This window comes from Scardinius erythrophthalmus (genome assembly GCF_964197995.2).
Source record: "Scardinius erythrophthalmus genome assembly, chromosome: 5".
Taxonomy (NCBI): domain Eukaryota; kingdom Metazoa; phylum Chordata; class Actinopteri; order Cypriniformes; family Leuciscidae; genus Scardinius; species Scardinius erythrophthalmus.
In genome coordinates this window covers 49,008,163-49,022,438 of record NC_138225.1, presented here as the reverse complement: position 1 = coordinate 49,022,438, position 14,276 = coordinate 49,008,163, and the positions used below count along the sequence as shown (strand labels likewise).

General features: G+C 36.8%; 1 protein-coding gene across 2 annotated transcripts in view; it reads right to left on the bottom strand.

Moving 5' to 3' along the window:
* The window catches only part of LOC308690687 (serine/threonine-protein kinase PAK 3), a 51,404-nt gene extending 40,175 nt beyond the window's left edge, over window positions 1-11,229 (bottom strand). For both annotated transcript variants that reach the window (XM_081365323.1, XM_081365324.1), the window contains exon 1: window positions 10,992-11,229. The gene's annotated coding sequence lies outside the window, so the exon portion shown is untranslated. The remainder of the gene's footprint in view (window positions 1-10,991) is intronic.
* Between the last annotated feature and the right edge of the window lie 3,047 nt (window positions 11,230-14,276).

Sequence of the window (14,276 nt, the reverse complement as noted above, 5' to 3'; positions counted from 1 at the left end):
TGCTAAAGATAAGTTTATTTGTACACTCTTCATATTACAGTCCTGCAAAGATGACAGAAAATGAACTCGCATTGCTGTCCTGCAGCAAAACATGAGGGCATTTATGTTCTACTCAAACATAAAATGGTGGCTGGGTGCAAGCTGGAAATAAAACAATAAATAATCAAATAAAATGATCCTGCTAGAAGAATAGCATGAGAACTTAATTATGTCTGTTCCGTCTGTATAATCCAAGTAAGCGTTATTAGGTTTTTCACATGCACAATAAGGTTAATTTTTACGATGTTTCAGTGTGGATGTGAAACTTTTGGAAAATGCTGGTGTGGACAGTAAACGTTTTGAAACACAAATGAATCTGGATTAATGTAGACGTAGCCTGAAACAAGTCATTTTGAGAGCTTGGTTTCAATAAAAGCTGTTTTTGGACTAACAGGGAAATGGAGTTCTAAAACTTACAGGATATTTTTATAGTACAATGACCTCTTATTTGTCAAAAGATCAAGGAAAATGTGATTTCTTAATTCGTGAGTTTGAGCATTTAAAGAGGCAGACAACAAAACTGCAGCTTGAGCAATATTATCCACTGGTGTAAGAAAAGATTATAAATCCACAGAATCCATTTACAAATGCTATGAATAATGAATAGCATATAATCTTTAAAAAAATATGTTGGGAAACTACTTTAAAACTGTACCTGATACAAGTTAATCAAGCTATTCTTATTCAGATTTGTGTTCTAGCACAGATGTCGGAGTTTTTTTTACCGTATTTTGCTTGCAATAACAAACTAACCAAACCGATTCACCAAAATGTCTCCGGTAACCCATTGTTTCATATAAGAGAAAGCCAGTGTACACTTAGGCAGGCATATTTAATTAGCATCTCAAATCGCTCAGCTATAAAGCTGCAAGCATTGCACAGCAGAAACAAAAATAGCAATGTAGTGTTATGTCATGCAACACCACTAAACTACTTGCTGTAAACGCTACTTTATTATAAAAGTAACCTAAAAAAACTGCAAGGTAAGTTAGTTGCAACTTGATTGTAGTACCCCAGAGTGCAGTCTGGACGATGGGGCGGGGCGACACTTTTAGGCGGGGCGACACGTGTCACTCCGCCCACACCCAATTTAATTGGTTTATAATACCGCAATCTTATTGGTGTAGACGATTCAGGTCTGAGCATGCGCATTCCTTTCAGTTCGATTTTATGAATGATTTGGCCGTATTAAAGAAATATTAAATGCTAACTTTAATCGTAGGCTATATGTTGTCGGTTTACCATGGTAATTTTAGTTAAGATCTATTGGCTAATGTTTTATTGTACTTAAGAAACAGAATGGATGAAGTTATTGTTTAAAAACGAACGCAGGCCTACTTCAAAGAGATGTTTTACAAACTCGATTTTACTCAAAGGATGAGAATTCACTGTAAGAATGTAAAAGCAGCTGATTTTCATTTTTAAAGCACGACCGTTTTTTGTTGTCATTTTTTTAGCGAGATGTTGTCCAATGCGTGCGTTATTTGGTAGGCTACAGTGCAAATAAAATGTTTAATGGCAAACTCACGTTTCTTTGTTAATAAAATGAGGGCCTGTTGGTTCTGTAAAATCCCTATGTTATAGTTTTAAAGATTCATGTTTTATAAGTGTCGACCGTAGGCTACAATTCGACTATCTGTTACTGTGACATCATCAGGCCATTGGGTTTTGTGCGTTGGCTACAATAGAATTAAAACCGTGTAGTGCTGAAATGTGAAAATAAATAAATATGTATTTACTAAAACAGATTTATTATATCGATCTGGGCTTGTATACTATTTGGTAGGCTAGCCTATTATTGTCTTATTTGTCACTGTGGTTTTGCTTTAAAATAAAATAAAACAAACTTTCGGATTTATCCGATGTTTTACTGAAATACAGTGAATTATCATCATTTGTGTAAAATCCCGAGTTTGTGTTTATTCACTGATCCTAATGGAAAAACGAAGAAGCATTTACGAATGATTTGAAATTCCGGAGCCCTGCATGACATGCGGAAAAATATTGTCTAGCCTATATCAGCCTAGAAATGATCTCTCCTTTGATAGCCTATATGCCAGTAATTTCATGCTGTCATGATCATTGCTCACTAAAAGTGGCACTGACTTATCTGCTGGGTAAATTAATAAATATAAGAGTAGGCTATCTAAATTTCAAACAGTAATTTATCAGCAACATATTTCGTGATATTGCCTAGCCCTAAAACTGCTCAATATTAGCCTAAAGCTTACAATATGATTTTTTGTAAAGCTGCTTTGAGACGATGTGAATTGAGCGCTATACGAATACATTTTGACAGTAACTTCATCTAACTTGACCCGTAAATTCAGCAAAATATTATCCAATTGATCATTAGGCTACTGAAATCGGAAATCCCCATGGTTATCATCACTTAATATTTCTGTAGTATGGCCAAACAGCGTCGAAGTCGTAGATCATTCATAAACTCCTACCATAGACTCGTACATAAAGGAATGCGCATGCTCATGCCTCAAACGGCTACGCCAATTAGATTGCTGTATTATAAACCAATAAAATCGGGTGTGGGCGGAGCGACACGTGTCGCCCCGCCTAAAAGTGTCGCCCCGCCCCATCGTCCAGACTGCACTCTGGGGTTACTCACTTGATTAGCCAATCCTCAGACACTCAGCACAAAGTTAAGGCAAATCATTAAGACTGCTTTACATTACACACTTTCACAAAATTACAATGCTTCTTAAATACTATTAGGAGAACCGGTACATTTAAACAAATACAAATGACTGAAAGCAAACACTGTTTAAAAGGAAGTAACAAAGCCTGAGGCCAAGTCCAAAGATAGAGTTGCCTTTATCTGGCTAAAAATTCAAATTTGAATCAGGTTTTTTTTTTTTCTAATGACTTATTGCACTTGAACTTTCAAATAATTGTCAAAATGCTCTTCTTAGAGAATATTCAACACAGTCGGTTATGTCTTAAGTGAAAGTAAAAAGTGTCAATATATTAGATCAGTGCATTTGGTCTTAAAGTGGCAGCAGCCTAATAAATGTCATAGTAGCCTCACATAGCCAGACTGACGGCAGAAGGTCTGGACTCCACCGCAGCTTTCATTGGCCAAGGACCGCCCAGAGGCCGTCTGTCTGATATGTTAAGCAACCAATCACAGTTCGTTTTGTTCAGCATCATGTTTAGGGGTGTAGAAAATGAAAGTCGATGTGCCTACGCTAACAGACTAGCATGCATCTAATAAGTTATTCATTCAAGAATGTGACAAGTTTACTGCAACAATGGAGCTGCGAACTTTTGAAAATCCAGTGTTTAGTTCTGATAAGCGCTCATTGTAACAGATAAACATGACTGCTTTCTTTTTCCATTAGGGGGTTTGGGGCTTATTATACACAGAGGAGATAACAAGGAAACAAGACACAGCTGGGGATACAAGAAAGGAAAACCAATGAACAAAAGAACTACAAAGGTACTACAACCAGTCACAGAAAACTAAGGCATGAAACAATAAAAGTCATTAAACACAAAACGGGGAAAATGAGCCAAGTTGGAGCTAAACTCTGCAGGACAGTGGTCCTCAAGGACCGAGTTTGGACACCGGCCTGGACTAGTGTCTGTGAATATTAAACCACAAAAAGAATGCAATTTCAACATGTAGTCTGAATATGAGCAGTGCAGTTTCTTCTACTAGTCCACACATATTCAAGTATGCATGACGCTTGTGATGTTTTCAGCATCTGCCGTCTCACATGAGGACACTCCACATGAACTTCACAAGCATTCACCATTTCATTTGATAAAACATTTGTCAGTTACACATACTTGAAGGTCTTCACTACAACCCACCAAAGTAAAAGTTTGGTTTAATTTGAAGAAATTATCACAGATATAGAGATATATATACATATATTACTGAATGTATTTCTCAAGTAATAATAACAGTGTATTAAAAAAAAGAAATGTAATAATATCACAATTTTTTGTAAATGTTTTCATTTAAACTCTAAACCGCTGCTGTGTTGTATGCCAACAAATAGAATGAATTGTTTAAATTTAATTTGATGACATTTTAAAAGATGAATTAAATAAAATAATTTGTATGTATTGCTACAGCGTCTGTGATCTGGAGACGCTATGATCCAGACCAAATGGTCTGTGTGTGTGAATGTGTGTGTGTGTGAATGTGTGTGTGTGTGTGTGTGTGTGTGTGTGTGTGTGTGTGTGTGTGTGTGTGTGTGTGTGTGTGTGTGTGTGTGTGTGTGTGTGTGTGTGAATGTGTGTGTGTGTGTGTGTGAATGTGTGTGTGTGTGTGTGTGTGTGTGTGAATGTGTGTGTGTGAATGTGTGTGTGTGTGTGTGTGTGTGTGTGTGTGTGTGTGTGTGTGTGTGTGTGTGTGTGTGTGTGTGTGTGTGTGTGTGTGTGTGTGTGTGTGTGTGTGTGTGTGTGTGTGTGTGTGTGTGTGTGAATGTGTGTGTGTGTGTGTGTGTGTGTGTGTGTGTGTGTGTGTGTGTGTGTGTGTGTGTGTGTGTGTGTGTGTGTGTGTGTGTGTGTGTGAATGTGTGTGTGTGTGTGTGTGTGTGTGTGTGTGTGTGTGTGTGTGTGTGTGTGTGTGTGTGTGTGTGTGTGTGAATGTGTGTGTGTGTGTGTGTGTGTGTGTGTGTGTGTGTGTGTGTGTGTGTGTGTGTGTGTGTGTGTGTGTGTGTGTGTGTGTGTGAATGTGTGTGTGTGTGTGTGAATGTGTGTGTGTGTGTGTGAATGTGTGTGTGTGTGTGAATGTGTGTGTGTGTGTGTGTGTGTGTGTGTGTGTGTGTGTGTGTGTGTGTGTGTGTGTGTGTGTGTGTGTGTGTGTGTGTGTGTGTGTGTGTGTGTGTGTGTGTGTGTGTGTGTGAATGTGTGTGTGTGTGTGTGTGTGTGTGTGTGTGTGTGTGTGTGTGTGTGTGTGTGTGTGTGTGTGTGTGTGAATGTGTGTGTGAATGTGTGTGTGTGTGTGTGTGTGTGTGTGTGTGTGTGTGTGTGTGTGTGTGTGTGTGTGTGTGTGTGTGTGTGTGTGTGTGTGTGTGTGTGTGTGTGTGTGTGTGTGTGTGTGTGTGTGTGTGTGTGTGTGTGTGTGTGTGTGTGAATGTGTGTGTGAATGTGTGTGTGTGTGTGTGTGTGTGTGTGTGTGTGTGTGTGTGTGTGTGTGTGTGTGTGTGTGTGTGTGTGTGTGTGTGTGTGTGTGTGTGTGTGTGTGTGTGTGTGTGTGTGTGTGTGTGAATGTGTGTGTGAATGTGTGTGTGTGTGTGTGTGTGTGTGTGTGTGTGTGTGTGTGTGTGTGTGTGTGTGTGTGTGTGTGTGTGTGTGCCCTGTGATGGACTGACCATCTGTCCAGGGTGTCCCCCTTCTGTGGCCCAAGAGCTGGGAAAGACTCCAGCATCCCCGCGACCCTGTAGAGGATAAGCGGTTTGGAAAATGGATGGATGGTTGTTCATTTAACCCAGTGTAATGGGTTGATTAACACTAGTTTACATGAATACTGGGTTTTTTTTTTTTTTTTAGATTATACATGGGTTAATATTTCCAGATATATATTAACGTAAATTCTTTAAAATGGTGTATGTATTACACTAAACAACCTTTGCTTTGGATTAACACAGATCTAACTGGCATATTTTATACATTTAGGCCTATACAAAATAGACTACATTTAAACTTGTTTAACAAACATTTTATAAATAAGCAATCAACAGTTAAAAGTAACATTTTAATTCAAGTGCAATAAACGATTTGCTGTTATTCTTTTTCCACTAAAATGGCGCTAGTTCCTGTGCAAGTGATTTGCCGAAATCGGAGCCTGACTCCTCATAACCTGCCCATAAGCAAAAATGCAGTACAGAGTTCCGAGAACATATTTTAACATCCAAAGTAATTAGATTCAGTATTATAACAAATAAAATTTGTTTATTTTATGCAAGGCAAAAGGCGTTTACATCATGACTGACATGTTCTGTCCTGACATGACTGATATCTCGTCCCTATATGTTGTGTTGCGTAAAATAAAATTTACAGTAAAGGCTTTTAGATTAAATAAAAAGTATACAAACCTTATTGTCACGTGCGGCTGTAGGCCTACAAAGTGTGCGAAGACAAAGGAGAATTCAGAATAACAATTTTTAATAAATCCACGCAGGGCAAACACAGGAGAAAAGGAAAAATACAACCACTTACATTAACGAGACAGGAAAAAGAACTGAACCAAACAGAGAGTATATACACACAAGAACAAACGAGGAACTAATGAGCTAATAAATGAACAACAGGTGAACTGAATGAAACTGACACAGAATAGTAACTAGGTCAAGACAGGAACAAAACACAATGAAAACAAAGCATAGTCCAGAGTCCAGACACTTATATTTCACAGATGAATTGTACCAATTTTTGGCAGCGCTGAGAACTGCTCTCTCCTGCTCTTTCCCAAAAAGCCTGCACTCTGTAACTCAACAGCTGAGTTGTAGTAACGCTGCTGCTGGGTTGTTAAGTCAGGGGGGGGGTGTTGTTTCTGTCAAGCCCCTTTCACACAGCGCGTTGATCCCGGGAAAATGCCGTAAAATTGCTAGAGTGCCTTCTATGTGAACGCAAACACGTCCCGGGATTGATGCCGGGATGGGGACCTAGGAACATTGGAATCAGTCCCGGAACTCGCCCTTTGTGAACAAAAGCCAGGACCAATGCAGTAAGGGGTGTGTCCAGGGCTGCCAACTCTCACGCATTGAGCGTGAGACTCACGCAATTGACACTTTTCACACGCTCTCACGCCACACATCCATTTTCTCACGCACAGAAAAATTGCGGAGCAAAGAGGTACTTTAATGTTAAACTAATTCTCAGCTTAGATTCCGTCAATTTTATTACGAAATTCAGACAAAAATACGTTTGGCGCTTGTAAATGTGACGTGACAGATCGCTGAGCGCCTCAGTTCAAGTGCACGTGAACCGATCATCTGTTACTTTTTTATATAAAGATGCAGTACAACTTACCGAAATATACATAATATCGACCAATTAGTGTCCACCCGGAAAGAGGTCAATATAACAGCAGGAGAACAATTATGTCACATAACGTTACATTTACCTCAGGAAAAGCCATTTAATGACCATAGCATGTTAACTGAATAGAAAAAATAGCAAGAGAGGAGATTTTGCTGAGCACTATATTACGTATTTATTATATTATTATATTTTTACTTATGTCATTAAATAATTGTTATTATAACAAAAACTGCATTATATTTCATTCGTTATTTTTAACCTTTAATAATACCAGCAGATTGGGCCCTCTATGTTTACAGCATTAGGTGAGATTATTGTTTTAAATAAAATTTAAAATAAACATGTATCCAAATGAGTCAATACTGAATCAAAATCGGAAACCAAATCCCAAGAATGGAATTGAAATCTTGAATTTTTGTCAAGCAATAATAAAAACTGTATCCTACCAGTCATTGTACAATGTAAACATTGTAACATGTTGTCACTAAACTTTATAAAATTTTATTTAGTTACCAAATGTTTTGACAATCACAATAATAATAATAATAATAATAAATATATAAGTGATATATTTTGTTATCATGAAATAAAATGAGGCCTTATATATATATATATATATATTATATAATTAAAAATATCGCCCACCCCTAAGCTTCTTTAATGGAGCCAAGCAGAAGTGAGACTCTTTATATACACACATGTATGCACAGATGCATATATGACAAGACAAACAACATCCTTTTTATTCACAATTCCAATTCTCACAGACGGCAGATTTATATATGCTAACGCACACATTCACAAGCTGCTGAAACACTTAGCCTGTAGTACTCCAAAAAAACTCCTATTCGGAAAATCCCCCAACACACATATTCACATTTGACACACACACATACTTTAGCCCCATCACTCACTCTGCACATTCCAAATATTTGCCTCCGGTATCCACCGGCCAATCTATCCACAAAATCCCCAGTCCTTTGCTACATTACTAGAGACACATACACACTCCATGGGGTTACATAGAAATATAAAGAGCTCCACTAAAGTTTAAACCTTAAATCACAGAGGACGACAAATTTACTTTAAAACATACAGCATCACAAATAAACACTGCACAATAAAGCAAAAGCCATATAGTTCAGTATATGATGGTTGAAAAAAACGAATTGAAAAAGCATTTCAGAAAATTTCATTCTACCTAAGATTGTGGTTTGCATCAGGTTTATATTTCATTGTAAAAGTATTATGAATTGGTGGTGCATGTTAGCTAGTTGTGTATGTTTGTGTGTGTTAGTCGTGTGTCCATGGGTGTTTTCCTGCCCTCAGCCTGAGATGCTAGGTTAGGCTCCAGCAACACCGCGTCCTGATTTCTGACAAATGTTTAAACATTTTAAAATCTATGCTATGAAAACAACAGCTATCTAATCAGGACCCTACTGTGGATTTTTAATCAGTTGAGGGGCCAGTGAATGAGTGATGCAGTGCTCTGACAGTCAAGGAGAGCTTATGGCTTGGGCTAATAGGGCCAGATCGCCAGTGCCTCTGACTGCCAGGCTTACAATACTGGGAAAAGTAAAAGGGATATCAACAGTAAAAACTGCTTAAATGTGTGCCAGTATTTGTTGGCAAAAAGTGAAATATCAGCACTGTGACAAGCTGCAATTGAAAACAAAATAAATAAGCAATTATGAGAAAATAAATTATTTTTTTCACGCATCATTTTGATTACAGTAAAAAAAAAAAAAAAATCATGTATTCTTCTATTTTTTGTCACAACTGAGAAATAGAAAAACCACAATTAACAAATATGGATAAAAGATTATTCATATTTGTGCCTGGAAATAAAAACTGCAGATGCTATTCTCAATTTAGGAAGAGGATGTCAAATGACTGTATACAGCAATTGAATCAGATGATGGTTTAGGTTCTAAATGTTAATGTCAATTCAATCTAAAGATACACACAGGGCTCCCAGATTCTTGTTATTATGGTTGTGCTGACCTGGCTTCTTTTGCTCATTATATACTTTCTAGTTTCTACTTCATTTAAAAAATAAAAAATAAAAACGGCACAAGAGAAACGTAGACTTAGGTTGTAGTTCAACAGATGAATACATATAACAGGAAACACACAGAAACACATATGAACCAACAAACAAATTAAGTGTAATGAGAGGGAAACCCCCGCACAATCCAAAGCATTACATTCTCTGTAGAGGAGCTCTTCCTCTTCCCTGAAGAGGTGTACTGTCTATTGTTGTGTGGTGTAAATTAGATATAGGGATGCACAATATATTAAATTATTAATTAGCAGTCTAGAAATATGTATTTAATCAAGTTTGATTATGCTGATGTTAGAAGCAGATAAAACTACATTTACAATTTAATCAGCAGTCATTTATGGCAGACCATCTATCTTTTCTATTATGCATGTTTTGATGCATAATCACTTTTACCCCCACTTTTTTGACGTTGCCCTAAAACTTAACTAACCTTTCTACAAAAATAATTTTAACTTAATTTTAACCACCCTATGTTATAATGTTTTGATGTGTGGTTTCACAAAATTCTAAATTTTAGTGTGAAATAGAAAGAAAATAAAGATCATATGCCATCATATGGTTATCAACCATAACCTAATATTAATTTTTGGTTTATCAGTATTGGCCAAATTTCCTATGCCAGCGCATCCCTAATTACCGCATAATTAGTGTAGCTGTCAGGTCTTTGTGTACAAGCCCCAACACATGATCACACACTCCACCACTCACACACATAACACCCCTATCCCACAGGACACATATGTTAATGAATGAAATCCCCCACAATGCCATCCTCCACCCAGTAAAGATCTACACAGATCATTGGTCCTTGCTCTTTCTTTCTGATACTCTATATCTAAAAGAAATACATCTATAAGGAGAGGTGAATAGGCTGTATACTGAGTCCTAAAATGTGTATCTGTGAGTGTGTGGCCTGGTAAACCCTATATTATGGGGGCAAAATGTCCCTACAAAAATGGCAAGATCTCAAATCCTTGTCCTTGCGGGGACATGTTTTGGTCCCCATGAGGAAAACAGCTTATACATCATATTGTGATGTTTTCTAAAAATGCAGAAAGTTTTGTAGGTTTAGGGTTAGTGTAAGGTGATAGAATATACAGTTTGTACAGTATGCAAATCATTATGTCTATGGAAAGTCACCATAAAACATGAAAACAATGTGTGTGTGTGTGTGTGTGTGTGTGTGTGTGTGTGTGTGTGTGTGTGTGTGTGTGTGTGCGCGCGCGCGTGTGTGTGTTCTTGTGCATCTGCGCAGGCTTGGCAGAGAAAAAAAAAAATCAATCATCCTGAAGCGTTCTATATAAAAGACCCAAATCCAGACATGTGCAGTCTAACAAAAGGTCATATACGACCACCAATGACATCAGTCTGTCTACTGAACCATCTATCCACCCTTTACTGCATCTATCCAGCTGTAGCACCAATGGAACAAGGAACAAGATTCATCATTTGGAATGGATACATCCACATAGAAAACAAATGCAGCTTTGAATTTCAGTGGCAAAAATAGCAGTGCTTTTTGTTTCCACATTTGCCGCTATTCTATGATTACACACACCCACAATGTTCATTTGTGGCATCAACAAAGATGCATCTGCCACTGGAATGGGGCAGGGGCAGGGGCAGCTGACAGCAGCAACAGACCCCGGGATACAACTGGATCTCCTCGACACAATGTATTAACACAGCTTCTCTCTCTTTCCTCCGTCATCTTCTTTTTCATATCCTCCTTAGAAAGGCCGTATGCTAAGAGCCGAGCAAAAGCGCTCCCTCCCTCCTTCACTCCCTCCCTTTCTCTTTCTCTCTCTCTCTCTCCCTCTCCCTCATCCGTATTCGAGTCATCGCAGACAAGAGCCCTTGAGAAGCAACTCACCTGAAACATGTCTTGACATTCCCTGGCTGTATCCGTGGAAGCCTCCTTCTGTTTTCCATGTACATCCTCCACAGCATATTTTCCTGAAAGCTAGTATACGCACAGGCTCTCCATTCTGTGGTCAGACCGGTTCCTGACCCCCCAAACCTGGACTCACTGGCTTTAGTCGGCAGCCTGCCTGCTTCACTGCCTGCCTACTGTTCCCTAGCCCGTGATGTCACAAAGCCCTCGCAGCCTCATTGGCCAAGGGGCTGCATGTTAATAAAGGCAGCTGCTAGGAGAGAGGGGGAGGGGGGAAGCCAGAAAGACTGGATCTGCTGTTTCACAGACGAGTGGAAGCAAGGTAGGGATTTTAAATAAAAAAAATGTTTTATTCAGAGTAAAAACATCAGTATTGATAAAAAAAAAAAAAAAAAAAATCCACACACAGTTTCATTCAGAGTAAAAACATCAGTATTATATATATATATATATATATATATATATATATATATATATATATATATATATATATATATATATATATATATATATATATATATATATTTAAATCTACACTCAGTTTCATTCAGAGTAAAAACATCAGTATTAATATATATATATATATATATATATATATATATATATATATATATATATATATATATATATATTTTTTTTTTTTTTTTTTTTAAATCCACACTCAGTTTCATTCAGAGTAAAAACATCAGTATTAATAACATTTAAAAAAAAAGCCACACTCAGTTTCATTCAGAGTAAAAATATCAGTATTAATAACATAAAAAAAATCCACACTCAGTTTCATTCAGAGTAAAAATATCAGTATTAATAAAAAATAAAATAAAATCCACACTCAGTTTCATTCAGAGCACCAAATACCACGGTATATGAATATAAGTATGTAGTACCATGCTATCAAAAAACAGGTATTACATCTAATAACAACACTGTACCAAAGTGTATGTTTTTGTCAATGAATAAAATAATCAAAAATAACTTCTGACAGATTTCTAAAACATTTAGAGAAAATCGCAAGCTGCCTAAAGATACAACAAAAATTAATAAAATAAATACCCAATGAAATCTTAACCTCATTTTCAGGCTAATTAATAGACAATTGAAGAATTGTTCACTTGAGTGCGCACCAAGGCGACTTGCCTCTTTACCCCAGCCAACCCATGATTAATCTGCGGGCAGTTACACCAAACAAAGACCTGCTGCAACTTGCCCTAATTTGTCTATGATGTCATCTTTTTCCCTCTTGCTCACCTCTGATTGGTGGATGGCTGCAGCAGCTGCTGTCTTGAGGCGGAGTCTTATCTTAGCTGCTTGGAATCAGAATCACACTGGTTGTCCTGACAACCTCATAGTCCTGTGGGAAAACAGGGATGATATGTGATGCTGATGTGTGAAGTAGGGGATGAGAGATGACGGACACTGACGAGCATAAAAAAAAAAAATCTATCTGTTGTTTTCTGTCTGAGGTGTGGTAAGATGGGGGAGGATGCCCCCCCCCCCCCCCCTTAAGAACAATATGCATGTGCAGGATGATGATGCATCAGTCAATGTGTCAAAGAAAATTTTGTTAGATACAATTATTTAAAGAGGCCATCTTACGATCATTTTACACTTTGTTTAGCCCTGCTGGCTACAATTTTACATAATGCATATAAATTACTTTTGATATCATTCCTATTAATATTTGTATCATTTAAAAAATGTTATTAACATTAAATACCAAAAATCAGCTATTTTATTTAAAATAGTTTTTGGCAGTATAGTTAAATAACTGGTGACAGACAAAGCAGAATCCTAGTATAAAAATATATATATATATATATATCTGAAAGATAAATTCATTCTATGCTAAATTAATTTAGCAAGATAGCAATTTACATAGCAACACTGAATTTAAATTGAATGTTTTCACTCAATTAGTCTTTATGTTTCAATGAAAAGTCTGAAATGTACATCTCATTTGTGGAATTATTAATTAATAACCCCATTAATTACATTAAGTATTAAATTAAATAAAAATAACACTATAGTAACAACGTGCAACTTAACTTTAGTTTAAGAAAACTTTAAGAAAAGTGAAAGCTCCTCAGTAAATTTTCACCAGAGTGAGAAATATGTCTGTTTACATGTTGTAAAATCATATGAAAAATGCATTCTTAGTTTTTTTTAATTAAGAATTGCACCTTATGAATTTGCTTAATAAAATAATGAATTGTAGAGTATTATTGTTATTATTAATATTTTTATAATTATTTCACGTTTAAAATGGTCATACCCTGAATTTTTTAAATGTTATAATGTTCTCTGAGGTCCACTTATAATATTAGCAAATTTGTTTGTTTGTTTTTTACACCAAAAAACATCTTAATTTAGAAGTAGGCCTAAAGTGCTGATTTTGACCCTCTTTTTGAAACACTCAGTTTTCATAGGTGTGCCGCTTTCAAGTAAACGGCCACTGCTAAGATTGAGTTTTGCATATTAAAATATATTTCAGTGTCCCCGCCTTTACATGTGTGAAATTTTTTTTGAAAACTTACAATGTTGAAAAATGGCAACCAGTGAAATTCAGTCATACATGATTGAGCCAGAGTCTAATCCCGAATCAAACGAAACATAACTACACCCTTAAATACCAAGTAAACTCCAGTGTATGACAGCATGGTAATTTATCATCTTTATTTATTTTTATTCATATGGTCAGTTTCACAGACAAGGCTTAAGCCTATAAATGCATGTTTGAGCTGTTTTAACTGAAAGCAACTTGCACTGACATATCTTAAAATATGTCAGTGCCATTGTTTTGTCTCAAGATGCACACCGGTAATGTTTTTCTCTAGTCTAAGGCATAGGTATAAAAGCTACCTAAAATTCCTAATTGAACTAAGGCCTAATCCTGGCTTAATCTAAGCCTTGTCTATGAAACCAGGTCCTAATGTATTTGTGAGGTACTCATTACATTATATTAGTGTTTAAACAATGACACCACAGAACGGTGTTTATCTCTTTGGATAGGTGAAACATTTGCTAACCGTGGAACATTTATGCATATTACCATAGGCGGAGGGTGAAGCAACTCCAGGGTAAGGCTAAGGATATGCACCTCCCCTTTAAAAAAACATATAGATTTCCATGAAATGAATTTGAAGTTGTGTCGCAAAAATCTACACATCCCTGAACGCTCCCAAAAAATAATTTGTTATTTGTCTGTTATTAAAATGGCTACATTCATGTGGCAAGCAGGGCGGGGCCGAGAGCCATGGGAATGGA